The sequence below is a fragment of the Rhinopithecus roxellana genome, chromosome 4, assembly GCF_007565055.1.
Source record: "Rhinopithecus roxellana isolate Shanxi Qingling chromosome 4, ASM756505v1, whole genome shotgun sequence".
Lineage (NCBI taxonomy): Eukaryota > Metazoa > Chordata > Mammalia > Primates > Cercopithecidae > Rhinopithecus > Rhinopithecus roxellana.
The window spans coordinates 38,630,756-38,647,859 of NC_044552.1; positions in this window are offsets into that span (position 1 = coordinate 38,630,756).

A 17,104-nucleotide genomic window follows, 5' to 3' on the forward strand; every position below is an offset into this window, starting at 1 on the left:
GGCTGCAGATTTTTTTTTTTTTTTTTTTTTTTTTTTTTTTTTTTTTTTTTTGAGACGGAGTCTCACACTGTTGCCTGGGCTGGAGTGCAGTGGTATGATCTCGGCTCACTGCAATCTCTGCCTTCGAGGTTCAAGTGATTCTCCTGCCTCAGCCTCCTGTGTAACTAGGATTACAGGCACCCACCACCATGCCTGGCTAATTTTATTTTATTTTATTTTTTGTATTTTTAGTAGAGATGGGGTATCACTATGTTGGCCAGGCTGGTCTTGAACTCCTGACCTCATGATCTGCCTGCCTTGGCCTCCCAAAGTGTTGGGATTACAGGTATGAGCCACTGTGCCTTGCCCTGGCTGCAGATCTTAATTTCTGTTGAGTCTTTGACACTTGTTAGGCATGAGAAGGCACGTTTGCATAGATGTATGGGTATACGCAACACACATATTAACATGCATTCACCTGACATTGGCATGGAGTATACTGGTGAGGAGGGTGATGATGGTAGCAGAGCTGGGAGGCCCATAAGCAAATTCCCACAATAAAAACAAACTGTAATCTTGGATCCTCCCAGCCCAGGAAATCCCATGAAGGTCCTGTGAGCGAGGGTCTCTCTCCTCTTCCCTGGCAGTGAGAGATGAGGATCCTAGAGTGGCTGCTGAGTCTGTGCTGAGTGAGTTGGTAAGGAGGAGCATTCCATTGCATCGGGGGCAGGACAGTGATATCTAATTTTTACCAATACTCTGGAGCATGAAAGGGTAGAAAGAGAGTAGGAGGAAGGCTTGATTTAGGACAGACAGGAGAAATGGAACAATACATGCTCTCTTGTAAACTTTTAAACACTACAGAAAATTAAGATCTGGGGGAACAAATCTCCAAGGGTGCCCTTATCCAAAGACAACTACTGCTATGATTTTGATGAGTTTATTTCTGCCTTTTCTTTATGTGACTTTTTTTTAGTGTTACCAAGCAGCCATCATATTGTACATACAACTTTCTGTCCTGTGTTTTCCATGTAACCTTGTAACCTAAGCATTTTCAGATTATTACTTAGTCACTGGGAATATTATTATTAAAGGCATGGACGTACTCAATATTCAGTTTATCTTTCCCCTATGTATAGGAATTTGCTTTATCTTGAATAGTCAATTATTATATATAAAGTGGTGGTTAACATTTTTTGCATGAAAGATTTAGGACAACTTTCTCAGGATAGATTAGATGGACTCTTTAAGTTAAGAGTCATTAAGCTAGTCATTTTAATCTGTGACTTCAAATTACATTTATTTAGTTCACCGTAGTCAGTAATCGCTTTTACATCTCTACTTTCTCTCTTCATCTTTTTGTTTTCCATTTAGATTCTTTCTGAAGTAACTTCCAAATGTTTGCAGGTCTCACCAATGTCTATGTAGGTGTGTGGCAGAGACGGATGACTGCTCAGGAAAACCCGTTCTCCCCTTCTTCCACGCACACAACTAGATCCACTTCCAGCTTTCCTTGCAATTGGGCATGTCATGTCATTGACTTTGGCCATTGGAATGTAAAAGGAGGTGAGGCGCCCCACTTCCAGACTGAGCCAGAAAGTCACCCACTTATGATCCTCCATAGTTTTCTTCTTCTATCAACTGGGTGCACGATGCCATAGAGAATGACAGAGCCATGAGATAGAAGGAGGCTGGATCCCTGAATAAAACATGGAAGAGCATCACCCCACCTTTCTGAACAGCTGTTCAGAACTATTACATGAGCAAGAAATAAACTTGTGTTGACATATTACAGCTTGGTACTATTTGTTACAACAGTTTAGCCCACATGCACAAATACAGAGTACAAATAAAGCTGCACTAACATCAGTCCCAAGCTTTGGATGGCTCTTAGCCCCTATCAGTATGAGGGGAGGATTTTGTCTCCTCACCCTCGTATTCCTGGAGGTTCTGGGCACAGAAACAGTTCTCCTCATCCTCATCCATCTGCCTCACCATGGAATCCTGTTTCCTTCTCAAAAGTGAGTAAAGCACAGGTGTTTTCAGTCTCCCAGGATGTGGCTTTGGAGTAGACAGAGACATGATTTGAATTCCTCAGGGATAGGTACTAACAGAGTCTCTACCTGGCCAAAGGGTTCAGGAACCTCTCCTGAGCTGTCCCCTGTGAAGGGATCTCTGGACCTGGAGAGGACTCATAAGCTACTAGATAGAGCCAGGCAGATCTGAATAGCATCGCCTAAGGCAAAGGCAAGGATAACCAAATCATAGTCCTTCTGAAGCCTCCTTCCCAAGAGGCAGGGTGGTGGGCAGCCAGAAACAGGGTGGGGGTGGAGGGTGGATGGAGCAGAGGTGGGGCAACACACCCTGGTGAGTCCCAGGTGCTCCAGAGTGGGGCCCGTGTCCTTGCTTATGGGAGCTAATGGGTCTCCTCCCAAGGGTGCCAAATCCATTTAAACATGCGCTACAAAATCATATGGTCCTATTTCCTGAACTGTCTAATTTAAAAGCCCCCATATCAGTGACTTGGCAATAAAAATACCATTTCGTTTGCCATATATGATGAAAGCTTCCCAAGTGCCAGCGTTTCCACTAAGGAGCCTCTTGCCCCATCATGGTTCCACTCATTCAGTTTCACAGTCTGCCTCTGTAACAAGGTACAGTGTGGACATCCTATCCCAGCTCCAGTGGCTCTGCTAGACAAGGGCAAGTTTCTAACCTCTCTGTGCCCTAGTTTCTCCCTCTGAAAGATGGGGACAAAGGTGGAAACTGTTGCAGAGGCATCAAAAAGAGTGAATGAATAAAAGCATGACAAATCATACAACCACCTGGAAGATAGCTACAGGTTGAATATCCCTCATCCAAAATGCTTGGGAACCAGAACTGTTTCTGATTTCATACTTTTTCATATTTTGGAATATTTGCATAGACCTGAAATGCTCCAATGAGCATTTTGTTTGAGCATCATGTCAGCACTCAAAAAGTTTCAGATTTTGGAGCATTTCAGATTTCAGATTTTCCTATTTGGGAAGCTCAATCTATATGATTACAAGAAACAGGCTTCTCTGGCTGAATTCTACAACTTAGACACAGACTATGATCTTATATTTACCAGACACTTGAACCAAGTAAAATAGCTATCCAATTTGGAGAACACTTTTATGTTTTGTTTTTGTTCCAGTTCAAGTTTTTATTTTCATTTAAAAATTTTTACACAGGTTCAATTATTTTTTTCCAAGTAGGTTTGCTGGGCTTTTGGAAAATCTTTGGTTTGGTTAATGGCAAAATTTGAAAAGTATCATTTGGGTTGGGTTTGGCTTTCAGTTGAAGAGAGTAGTCTGGACTGGTTTGGGGTTCAGTTCAAAGTCTGCCCATGAGAATTTGATTCTTTTTTTCAAAAAGAATGTCCAGGGTGTGCAGGGCACGAGAGAACAGCAACACCCTAGATGTCAGTGCAGCTGCAAATACTAAAAGTTGCTTTTAGCCTAAAAGCTTTAGGCTCTGTATCAAAAAGTTATTTGCAAACTATGGCCTGCAAGCATCTCGCAATATTGCAATATAATAGTGTTAGACGTCTCAGAACCACATAGCTCACATTGTAGGGCAATGGCAGAAAGTTTTTGTTATTGTTCACTTTTGGCTTTTTTTAAATGTAACATAAGAGTTTCTACCAAAAAACAAAATAAAAAGCCCATAGGCACTCAGAAGAGCCTGTAGCAGAACCAGGTCTCATCCTGAAAGTTCAGCGTGTATTTGTTCTAAATTTATGTCCATTGATGAATTTTAACTTTCTGCCTTACACTATTTCAGAACCACTGAATTTGTAGAAAATGTTGGAGTCACCCACCAAAATGTTACTTTTAGATTTATTTCCCCCAACTACTTTGAACCAGAGACGTTAAGTAAATTTCCAAGTCATGTAATGACACATGAGGACACCAGAAACATCCCAGGACTCCTGACATCTCATGTCCTGCTCTAACCTCCAGTATTTCCTCATCTTTAGGAGGGTGGATATGTTACTTAATGGTATCCCTTAATTCCCTGGTAAGTCCATGGTGATCCATCATGCAAGTGAACAGGCTGTTTTCTCACTTTCTTTTTTGGCATCTCAAATACTGAATAGAGAATTAGGTCCATAACACTGAAGGACAATCAGTAAGTACATGTGCTATGATTTTATTTATTTATCCTAGTTCCCCAGACCACTCCAGCAAATCAGCACAGATTAAATCCCATGAATGATAAGAATCCACATTTCGCTGGATCTCACATCCATGTGCTTAGGGAGGACCTTGGCCCCTGCCAGATCTCCTCTGTTTTCCTTCAGCCTTTTATCTCCTTGGTCCCAGAAATGAATCCATGGGCATTTCAGAGGGGACACAACAGAATGACAGATTTCAAGCTCAAGCTCTATTCTGAACTGTGGCTACTCACTGATCCCTATGGGTGTTTTTTTTTTGTTTTGTTTTGTTTTGTTTTAACTTGCTCAAGTTGGCCCCATCTGGCTGCCTCTCCTCTTGGGCTGCATTCTTCCAGCTGCCCTGTTTCCTCAGTCACATATGCCTCTGGTGACCCACCCCATGAGCTCCCCAGACACACTCAGATAACTCCTAATTCCAATTTAGGCCTTCTCTGTTTTTCTTAGGGTATATAGTGCCTGTGGGTAGATGAAAATATTAGGAACTCAAGGCTCGAGCTATCTTAAAAAGATATTTAAATATCAACACATGAAATAAGTAATGAGTCACATTAAATAAGCAATAAGAAATGAGCAATGAGAAAGTATATTGTGAATTACAAAGTGCTCTGCAGATAACAGACCAATTTGCCAAAAATCAGCCTGCCACCTCATCTGCCTGCTGGCATTTCACTACATCCCTTATTAGGGGCGGGGTCAGGGGGATGTAAGGTCCATTCCTGCCTTTAATTGGGTTGAATTAACCTGATCGAAACCATGTTTCTAGTAACTATTTACCAACTCACACTGCATGAAATGGTTTCCACAGCCTTTGGGGGTTTTTCCTTATTTTCAGTTCTAGTTTTGCTGAGGCTTTCTAAAGCCAGTCCCTGAAGCTGGCTTGTGGGAGGGAGCTCCAGAGACCCTGTCTTTTGGAGCAACAGTGGTGTCCTTCCTTTCCCCACAACTTGCTCCACAATTCCACTGAGTCCTGCCCTCATAAACACCTGGAAGCAAGCCCTTGACACCCCACCTCTTCACATAAAACCTGCCAGTTTGGGATGCAATTGTCATTTCTGGCAAATTGTCCAGGGGTAAGACTAGATTGTCTGCAAATACAGCTAATAACAATTCTTCCCATCCCTTATCGGCATCAAGAAGTCAATTCTCCCTCCCCCTCGAATCTGGGCTGACCTTGTGGAATGTGACCTTCTGGGACTTCTGTGCCCAGGCTGTAAGAGGCCTGGTAGCTTCAGTTATCTTGGAGCTCTGAGCTACCCCTTGTAAGTCAGGCTACCCTGCTAGAGACAAAAGTCCTACCAGCTCTCAGCTATTGCAGCCACAGCAGCCGAAGGGCCAGGCATATGAATCTTTCTTGATTTATTCAGCTTCAGTCCAACCTTCAGCCTATAGAATCATAAGCGAATACATGGTTCTTGTTTTACGCTACTATGTTTTGGGGTGGTTTTGTTACGCAGCAATAGATAATTGATACACCATCTGTAGCAGATTGATTACTCTGGTAGCTTGCATATGATTAACTTGAAACTTACTGGTGAAATGTGAGCAAATTTGCATAAGGAACTCAGGAGCCTTCTGGGAGAACGCAGAATTCTCTCCAGCGAGATTCCATATTGTGAACATTAGTCAGGATAAATCCAAAGCCCAGGCTATCATCTAGGGACATGAGAGTACAATAAGTCTCTTGAAATAAAACCAGTGGAGTGGCAGTGATCAGTGCTTAGGACCCACATTAATGACTACCGTGATTCCTGTACTAAGACAGTGGCCACAGGCAGAGGGACTCTCTAATTCCCTACCTAGCTCGGTTCTGTTAAGAAGAGCCAGGTGGACTATTGGAGTTGCCTTGACATATGAAGAAGGGGAGGTGAAGAGAGAAGCAGGGTTAATAAAGAGACTGAGTATACTGGGACCTCAAACACTGCCCTTTGAGACAGTACTAGGGTGTTATATTTCAACTCCTGAACTGTAAAGTCAGACATCCCAGCTGCGTTACTGTTACAATTTTCAGTTTAATTTTCTTTTAAAAAGTAGGTACTCAATCTTGAGCAGGAAAACATTTTTGAAAAATTAAACAGTAACAGGAATTGTAAAGAAATATCCTGTTCATAAGCAGTGTCACTCTGCCTTTCCAAATGCATACTGTGTGTAGCAGAACACAAAGAAATAATTTTTAGCCTGTGAGGAAAATTGTTCATAACATCCCCACACCTAGTGTATGAAAAGAAGGCTTTGCCCTCATTGAATATTTGGTTAACATCTTGATTCTCTTTAAAAACAAAGCACCTGAAAGAAAACTGATTTTGGATTTTTCCGATGTGTGTGTGTGTGTGTGTGTGTGTGTGTGTGTGTGTGTGTGTGTGTGTGTGTGTTTTCCGAAAATCAGCAAATCAGAACACAACTCCCCTCACTGAACTTGAACTCCAAACGTGTGCTTAAGGGAGACAGGGCGGACAGCCTAGGGACTTGAAGGTTCCATTAGCAGTCATCCATACCCATTACCTTGTCTCACTGGATTTCCTTTTATGCCACTGTTCCAACACTCTTTGCAAAATGAACTGACAGACAGATTCTGAAATTTGCATGCAGATCCTTCTTGATAGTAAAAATGCTTCAAGATGTGGCTGGGAGAACTGGGTGGCTGACTTCTGAGGCTTTAAAAGGCCCTTCCGGGTCTCAGCCTCATTTCTCACAGTGGAGTGGTAGCTACAGTAGGGCCTCCCGACAGCAGTGACCCCTCACCTCCTCTGCACTGGAGGAGTCTTAAAAGGGACGATGTGACCTGGGAAGGTGACTTTCTCCAGAGCACTTGAAGTCAAGTTTCAGAGAGGTGGGGATGGGCAGTGAGGGGCTGTAGAAGGCAGAATGTGTGGACACAGTGGGTTTACAAATCCTCTTCAGTGACTCCTATCATGGCTGGAGCTAATCCAATGACTAAGGGGGACACAGGGTAAAGGAGAGGACATTTACCCATGGTCATTCTGCCATCTCACGGCTGCAAGGTGGAAGGAAGTCAGCCTGCAGTCACCCCACTTCCCTACCTACAAATATGTCAGGCCTTTTCCTTTAGCTTTTCTTCTGGAGCTGTCTTTCTAGCAGTTTCTTAACCTGAGGTTAAATTTTTCAGGGGTTCTCTGAATTCGAAGGAGAAAAAAAAAAAACAACTTTATTTTTATTCCCCTAAAGTTGAAATTTAGCATTCCTTTCAAATGCAGTCTTTTTCACTGGCAATCACAGATATTTTCATATTACAGTTAAACATATCAAGAAATATTTTTTATATTATGGTCCCACCACAAGAGCTTATTATTTAAGGTCTTAATAATAAAGCGTATATAAAATTTTATCACATACCTCACACCCATTAGGATGGCTACTATCAAAAAAATAGAAAATAGGCCGGGCGCGGTGGCTCAAGCCTGTAATCCCAGCACTTTGGGAGGCCGAGACGGGCGGATCACGAGGTCAGGAGATCGAGACCATCCTGGCTAACACGGTGAAACCCCGTCTCTACTAAAAATACAAAAACTAGCCGGGCGAGGTGGTGAGCGCCTGTAGTCCCAGCTACTTGGGAGGCTGAGGCAGGAGAATGGCGTGAACCCGGGAGGCGGAGCTTGCAGTGAGCTGAGATCCGGCCACTGCACTCCAGCCTGGGCGACAGAGCGAGACTCCGCCTCAAAAAAAAAAAAAAAAAAAAAAAAAAAAAAAAGAAAATAAAGGATATTGCTGAAGATCTGAAGAAAGTAGAACCCTTGTGCACTCCTTGCGGGAATGTAAAATGGTGCAGTTGTATGGAGAGCAGTATGGTGGTTCCTCAAAAACAAAAAAATAGAATTGCCATAGGATCCAGCAAGTCTAATTCTGGCTCTATACCCGAGAGAATTGAAAGCAGGGTCTCACAGAGATATTTGTACACCCATGTTTATAGCAGCATTATTCACAACAGCCCAGAGCTGGAAGCAACCCAAGTATATACTGACTGATGAATGAAAAATATGTAGTATGCACATTCAATGGAATATTATTCAGTCTTAAAAAGGAAGGAATTCTGACACATGGATGAACCTTGAAGCCATTAAGCTAAAGTGAAATCAGTCAGTCACAAACTGACTGTTTGATTCCACTTATGTGAGGTAGTTAAGAGTATTCAAAATCATAGAGAAGAAAAGTAGAATGGTGGTTGCCAGGGGGATGGGAGTAGAGGGGAATGCGGAGTTAGCGTTTAATGGGTAGAGTTTCAGTTTGCAAGATGAAGAGCTCTGTAGATGGATGGCAGTGGTGGTCACACAGCAATGTGAATGCATTTAACACCCCTGGAACGGTACACTTAAAAATGGTTAAGATAACTTTTTAAAAAGCCGTCCTAAAAAAAGAACCCCCAAAATAACTGTATCACAAATTCAATTTAAAAAATATTGTTAATTATATTTTGATATCGCTTGATTCCTTTATAATCTCAAGTGTTTTATTTTATGCATTTAAAACATTATTCTGGGGAGGAGTCCCTGGACTTCTTCAGGCAGCCAGAAGGGTCTGCAGCACACAGGCTTGAGATCCTCTGATCCAAGTCTCTGCTCCTCAAACTGCCTGGAGACACAAAATTGGTGCCTGAATAAACAAGAACGGTCCCTGGAAAATCTGTTTTACTCAAGTGTTACACCTTTTGAACATATTTAAGAAGACCTGGATGTATCATGGAGTAGAAAGCAAACTTTACATGAACTCTCAGGATAAAACAAGAAATGTTAAATGCATTTTGTGCATGTGGCTGGTTGTTGGGATATCTCTCCAAAATCTCAGGGGTTTACAGTCTTCTCTGTGTTAAGGATAAGTATGGCCCTTGAAAATCTGAGATGTTAGCTTCCTCTTTAGCCTCATGGCCCTTCAAATTAGGGAGGCTGCGTGGGGTGACTGAAAGGAAAAGTTTTCGCAAAAGAAAAACCTGGGTTCAAATCTGAGCTCTACCAGTTATAGCTGTGTGGCTGTGGGCCAGTTCCCTACCTGCCCAGGGCCTCTGTCTTCCCATCTGTAAAATAGAGGTAGATGGCATATCTACCTCATAGAGTATACAAAACTTCTAGTCCCTAGAAGGGGCCCAAGACAATTTACTTCAAAACAGGAAAGCCAAGCTCTTTCTTATCTGTGGATACGCTATATCCAGGGCTGTCATCGCCTGGGTACCAATTTTTGTTTCAGCTCCTCCACCTTACTCCAGTGAGATGGGATCTCCCTTTCGGTCTCTCCGAGTCTGCATTTGGGAGTCCTCAGTCTTTTGGCTGTCTCCTTTTGGGGGCTTCCAATTTGACGATGAATCTGAACGGGCTGGTAACAGCTGCAGCCAGGTTGGTGGAAAACTCGCTGGAGCTGAAGCTGGGCCCCCCCGCTTTCACTGCCCTAGGAAGACCTCGACAATCCTCGCAGCTTTTATCCACACACAAGATCGGCGTTGAGCACCACAACCCCGATCACCGCTAGAGAAGCTGGGTCCAGAGGAGTGGGGGGCAGCGCAGAACATTGGGAGGGCCCGCACCTGCTGAGCACGCACGCGGCAGGCTCACCTGAAGCCCGAAGGTGAGCCCGCACAACGCACGCACGCGCACGCACGGAGGCTCGCTGGAAGCTTGGAGGCGAGCCCGCACGATGCTCGCACATGAGCAGGCACGCGTACGCACGAGGTACGCAGGTGGGCATGCCTGTGTTAGGTGTACTTGTACCCTTGCTGCTCCCCTGGTGGTTTGCCCAATAGTGTCTGCAGTTGGCCGCCAGAAGGATGGTCACGGGTCCGCGAGAAGCGGGAGGGCTCGGACCTAAGACTGGACCTCAGGAGGAAGGCCAGGATCCGGAAGCGCAAGGTGAGTGCAGGGGGAAAACAGCCTGAGCAGGTCTTGAGCCAGCTTCCTGCTGCCTGGGGCAATGATGGTGTCAGGCCTGTGGAAATGACAGGCAGGTTTGCATACTTAAGGACAGTAAAGCCAATTAAACAACCAGGTGCCCCTCTCTCCTTTTCTGGTTAGGCCTCTCAGGCCGTGCATCATCTGGTCCTAGGTTGCCTCTTCATTCTCTTTCTCACTACTTTCATCCTCACACCCACAGCTCTGGTCATGTCCCCTGCATTGGGGCAGACACCTCCTGGACTGTACCCCGGAATGAATGTCTCAAGCCTAGCCCTGCCCTCTGGAAAGAAAAGCCAGCTCTCCCACAGTGGCCTTACTGACCCTGGGCCTTCTCTTGGGAGACCACCTAGTCTCCTGCAGGTGCGGAACAGGTGAACAACTGGCCAGGCCAGGCAATGGGAGACTCAGGCTCTGCAGGCCTCCTTTTCCTTTGAGGCCAAAGATGGGCTGTGGTCAGCACATGTTGGATGTGCCTCATAGAGGCTTAGTGAACTGGCGATAATAATAGTACTACAAAATGAAAAAGTAGTAATACCTTATATTGTTGCTTTCAAGTTTGAAAAGCCTTTTCATTAATATTATCAAAGTGTAATTCTCGCAACCTTATAAGGTTAATGGTATCCATCCATCTTATTATTCCCATTTTACAGACGAGGAAACTGAGTCACAGAAAAGTTATGCAACTTTCTCAGGTCACTGAACCTTTTTTTTTTTTTTTTTTTTAACCATTCTGATTTGTAAGTGCCTCTATGTTAAATTGGGGTAGAGGGTAAAAGAACAACCACTGCAAAATGGTACATGGGCAGTGTCTGGTCCAAAAGTGAGGGTCTGCAGGTTCTTTTGAAAGTATCTCAGACAAGAGAAGGTCACTCCTGAGCCCTGAGGGCTGCTACCAACCTGGTTTATAAATTGATTGCATGCTAAATGAGACCTGAGATATTGAGGCTGGGGTGGAGGCCAAGGACCACATGAGAGACAAAGCTGGGCATTGATCACCGCGAGTCCTCAGCAACACGGGTTATTACCATGGCTGCTTCATCAAACCGTAGTGATACCTCCACAGGTCCTTAATACTGTGATGATTAGTGTCCCCATCTCCTGCCTCCTGTGTCTCCAGACAGAGAGGAGGCTTCAATTCAACCATTTTGAGCAAAGTGATACTACCAGCCGAGGGGCAACTAGCATTTTGCACACTGGGCAAAGGATGCCCAATACCCTGCCATTCCTGAGACTGTCCTACAAAATGAAGAATTATCCTGTGCCCTACACAACTGTCAAATGACTAACTGGACAATTCTGGAGGTGAAAAACCTGACTTTATCATCTTATACCAGGACTCAATACAGGTTTGCATGGTTTTAGAAAACATTGAATGCATACAACCAGTATGTACATTCAGATTGTACTTTAACAGTGTTCACAATATAGGAAAGCATTGTATACACTACAGCAATGCTGCGTGTAGTTTTGGAAGCCCAGTTTGACCCACCTCGTCACTCTGCATTGCTGATGTTGCTGGCACCAGGAGTCTCTTCAGCGGTGTGGTGCTGTGCTTCATCAGGGCTTCCAAAGTAGTCATGCCCACACATTTACGTATGGCAATACACATTAATTTATCATAAATTACCCTTTTTACAGTTAAGATGTTTGATCTTTTAAAATTATGAGTATAATATATTATTTCAGGATAATAAGGGAGTATTATGATATATTTGTAACAGAATAGAGGCATTGAGTTTGAGAATCACTGCTCTGAGCAAATGGCAGTTTCCTTTTTTTCCTAGAAATCACAGGATTTCAGGGTTAGAGGAGATCTTGAGTGTCACTCAGTCCTTTCCCCACTCCATCTAGTACTCAGATCCCTGCAGTTGGAGGACCAAGGACCTTCACATACCTCTTACTCCTGTGATGTGACTCTTTGGAGTTCCCAGGATGGAACCAAGTGGGAAATGAGCCCAAATGACCAAGGGCCCAGGTGCAGTGAGCTTCACCAGATGTTGGCAGGTGGTATTATAGATATTGGGATCCAAGAGCCATTCAAGATCTCATCCACTTAAAGAGGTTGGCATCAGCTCAATGGAAAACCTAGACGTGCATTGCAAGAGAAAATACTCTACCCTCAGAGGCTCAGTCAATATCAGGGACCCCAGAAATGCCAAGCTGGTGGACAAACACACTGTATCTCAGAACATACCCTGGTGCTGGAGTTCTGAATGACTCCATGGCATCTGGTCCTCAAGAAGCACTGGGCTAGGTGGAATGAAGTAAATTGATGGGCTGGGATCATTAGGAAACTAGAGGCAACTAAGTGAAGGTGTCTCCTCTTGGCAGTTTATTCCAGGATCAAGCTTCAGTGACTTCATATTCTTGGATGAAGGGGCTGTGTCATGTCAGAAGGGCTGGCTTAGTGAGCTTCAGCCAGGGTGAACCCCAGTGACTTTGCTGACTCAGTGTCCCAAAGCTGCCTTGACAGGAGATGGACCTGAGAGGCAGAATGCTGGATTAAACCACCTGCAACCATGCTCAGATCTTTCCCCCATCTTTCTTCTCCACTGCTCTCACTACTCCATGAATTTGCCACTCAGTTGTTCCTTCCCATGCCCTATGCCCTTTCCACTGGAGGCTGGATAGCTATACTCCACCTACTTCCCTCCAGCGCCCCCCCCGGACTGACACAGAGCCCTCTGTCTTCCTGTGGAATGCAGTAGCAGTTCTGAGCATGGTGCTGGACAAGAAGTCCAGCTCCCCTCATAAACTTTTTATAGCTTAGGAAAATAAACATGTGGTTTAAGGTCTTTGCATAGGCAGTGCTCGCTGAGTTTGAGCTTGCTTTACAGAACTACGAAAGAAAATATTGGTAGAGCTAAGAAATTTCTGAGCCAGCCAAGGGACAGTAGTCCAGAATTCTTGGGGAGGGTTTGATTGTTCAGACAATAAAAAGAGAAGTCATCTATGTAGCTGTTATCTCGCTCCATCCCACTAAGAATCTGCCTGCCCGAGTGATGCAGCCAGGCTTCCTTGTTCCCTGGGGCAAGGAACCAGTAGAGGGATAGGGAATCAGTGTTTCCCAGCTGCAAGGGCCCTTGGAGATGGTTTTACAGATGAGGAAGCAGGGTCCAGAGAAAGGAAGTGATCTGCTGGGAACCACTGTACTTTTCACACAAGCAACTTTCCAGGCATCTGCTATGTGCTGCCCACAGGATGGCGAGGGGATAAAAAGACCACTTAATGCATGTGTGCAAGCAGCAGGGCAGCAGCAGGGGTTCAGGGGCCATTTCTGAGGTTTACTTCCTGGGTTTGTGGAAGAGAAGAGACCCTTGAAGAAGGAAGAATGACTATGAGGTTTTTAGTTGGAGCAGTGGGTAGTAAGAATAAAAATAGTATCAGTATTGCTCTTGTTATCATTTATTAAACATTTACTCTGTAGGACCTGTTGTCACCCCACTGAATCCTCAGAACCCTGAGAAGCTCATATTAAAGTCCTCAATTTGCAGTTAAGAAAAACTGCAGCCCAAGGGGGTTGAGTCATTTGCCAACAATCACCCAGCTGGTAAATGCAGAGCCAGAGTTAAACCCATGCTGCCTGACCCCTGAAGCCTGGACTCCTGCTCAAACAGCTTGCTGGAACAGGTGATGGGAAGCAGACAAGAAGAGCGGGTTAGGCGGGGCTAAATTCGAGGATCCCATGGAACAGTCAGGCAGAAATACAGGTCCAGGTTGGAGATGGGCATCAGAGAGGGATACATGGATTGGGGTCACCTGCTAAAGGGATATTGAAGCCAGGTCTGTTTCCTGCCAAAGTCTCTCTCTGGGACACTGAAACTCTATGTGTGGAGAGGGGTGCAGGAGGACCAGGTGGAAACCTGGGGAAGTTAGTGGTTACAGGCAGGCAGAAGGCACCTGGGGCTCTGTTTACAATAGGCAGGTATATGCAATCCCACCTCCAAAGTCTGAAGAAGCTGAGAGGCTGAAGAAAGAGGCTGACAAATCCAGTTTCTTAGAAACATTTAATAGAAACTTAAGAAGCCGTTTTTATGTCTCAGGTGGCAGTGAGAGAAGATGGTGGATCCATGTGCCATTACCCCCAAGACCCAGGGCTTATATACCACAGGGAGGGGTGGTTCAGAAGGGAAGTGTAGGACAGTTGAAGTATGATAACATCAAGGTTGACCCATGATTTACAGCAAGTACTTGCTCTTACACAAGGAACAAGGGATATGCTGGAAATCTTAGAGGCCTTCCCAGAACTGGTGATAATCAGAAGTCAACATGGTGAGTAGCATCCAAGATGGAGTTGCTTTGGCCTCCACAGGCTCTAAAGGTGGCTCTGGCTTTGCTTGATGCAGAGGTGAAGCCACACCACAGCAGAATGTTTCTGGCCTAGAGGCTGATACTATAGCTCCCCAGTGAGAAAAAACAGTCCCCATGGCTGACAAGGACATGGAGGACAGGTACATGTTCCTCTCCTACTATGCCTTCCAGGCACACTCATTCTCTCCAGGCCAGGACAGCAGCATCTGAATCAACCCTACAGGTAGAATTCCCTTCAAACCCAGCATTTTCCTCTTCTAGGAACTTATTCTGAAGACATAATGAGGGATGTGTATGAGGATATGTATCACAGCATTACTTCTGTTTGTGGAAAATCACAGATCATATAAATATCCCACAAGAAAGGATAGATTACATCACTAAATACATGCTGACAGTAAAATCAAATTGTAGAATAATATTTATGGCCAACATTTTTGACATATTATTACATTTTAACTGGCAGGCTACAAACAGTATGACAATTTTTTTTTTTTTTGTAATGAAAAGAATGGCTATGTGTACATATTTCATAGGAAAACACTAAGTATGCATGCCAGGAGGTTAATAGGATTCTTTTCGGGTTGAGGAATTGTGTGAGTGGGTTTTCCCTTTTTTCTTTTTTCAGATATTGCAAGGTTGGTGTGTTTTTACGTCGAGTATATATTAGGTTTGTAATTTGAAAAAAGAATTCTTTATGTAAGGATTACTCATGAATAATATTAGCAAATGCTTGCTTGGTGCTTATTTTATGCCAACCTCTGTTCTGAGTGCTTTTCATGGATTAAGTGATTTAACCCTTATGAGAATTTAGACGCGGGAACCATGGCTCAGGAGGGCTGGGCAGGTTGCCCAGGTCAGCAGAGTTGGTATGTGGCAGAGCTAGAATCTGAAGCCAAGCCATCTGCCAACAGGGTCCATGCAATTAACCACTGCACCACACTATTACTCCCCAGTGGAAAAAGCCGATCCCCATGGCCGACAAGGACATGTGAGGAAGTGCACGTGTTCCTCTCCTGCTATTGGGAGCAGGGGTTCCCTTGATACACCTTGATCCCAAGTGCTCCATGCTGGTAGTGCTCAGGTGCTATATTCAGTGAATGAATGCAAGTGACAGGTCCCACTTGTCCTCCAGGATCTGAAAAGATAGTCCAGCTTTTGCTAGATTTTGAGCATGACCATGATGGGACTCAAGGAACCTTCCCTCCCTACCTTGACAGTGGGTGACTTGACTGCCTCACCTGCTCTGGAGGATGGTTTTCTGCTGAGAAACCTGTCCCGTCTTCCACCTTCCTGGGAGAGTAGAGGATGGCTCAGGGTATCATGGCCCTATCTCCCATCGGGGGGGATTCACCAGCTGTGGTAGATCATTGCTTTGTGGCATTCAATGAACATATCTCTTAGAAGTCACACTTTTTTGTGGTCTCTCCTGCATTGACTCTGGAGTTAGCCATGTGGCGTTCTTTGGCCAATGGGATATTAACAAGTATGATCCAAGCAGAGACTTTATAAATGCCTGTGCAATGGGCTTGTCTTCTTAGAACAGTTCCTCTTGGAACCCAGCCACCCTGTTGCTAAAAGGAAGTCCAGACTAGACCAGTGGATAATGCAGGGACATAGGAGAGAAGCTCTGGAGGATAAGAGGCCATCTTGGACATTCCAGCTTCAAACAAGCTTCCAGATGAATGCAGCTGCGAAATGAGCCCTGCCAAACCACCCAGCTGAATCCAGTCAACACACAGATTCATGAGAAATCATAAATCATTGTTATAAGCCACTAAATTGGTAGCTTGTTCTGCAGCCACAGGTAACTGAAATATTGGTCTTCTTTCCCTGGACACTCCTGAAAACAGGTCCACATACATTTATTAAGTACCACTGTGTGCGCAGCCCTGTTCTAGGCACTATGGGATAATCATGAAAGGATTCTGACTAAGAAATGAGAATCTGAGGAGACAAGATTGCTACAGGCAGTAAGTCTAAAGAAGAATTATGGTTAAACTGCTGCATAGTAAGGAAAGGCGACTGATTTCCCCAACCCAGCCCCTGACATTTCACCTCACAGCAAAGCTGTTGTGGCTGATAAATTTGGCAAACAGGGTGGCATTGTTGGATACATTGATCTTTTACTTTATTATAATGATGGTTTTGGGCACCTCGGGCCCCCTGCTTTGTTAAACGCTGTTCCTGTGAAAGGACAGTATTCCATGTGCTCAAAGGGAACCATTTGTGTGGACCTTCAGATCAAAGAAGGTAGATGAGATGGAGAATTGAGTGGCCTACTCAGCCGATGGACTGTGACACACCACCATTGCTCTTTAGTGGGTGGGAGGGGGACTTGCTAGTGCATCTGCTTGGCTCTGGCGAGGACTGGCCTGCTCACACCTTCATGAATATTCAGCTGCTCCATGAAGTCCCACTGCCTAGAATATTGGAGCTGGAGCAATCCAGAGGTCATCTGGTCTGATGTTCTCACTGTTGAAAGGAGAAAACCGAGGCCCAGAGGTGAGAAGGACTCGCTGGAGGGCACACAAGGTTTATAGCTCCTCCGTCACTGGCCTTGGTATTAGCCAGAGCTCAGCTGTGGTTTGCAGATCCTCTGAGCCCCCAGCTCCCATGCTCTTTCTCTTCCTGCCCTCCACCCTCCTGCTCAGGGCTTGCTTCCATGGCCAAGCAACCAGGGAACTGAGAAAGTCCACCCAGTTGCAACAAGGTTATATAC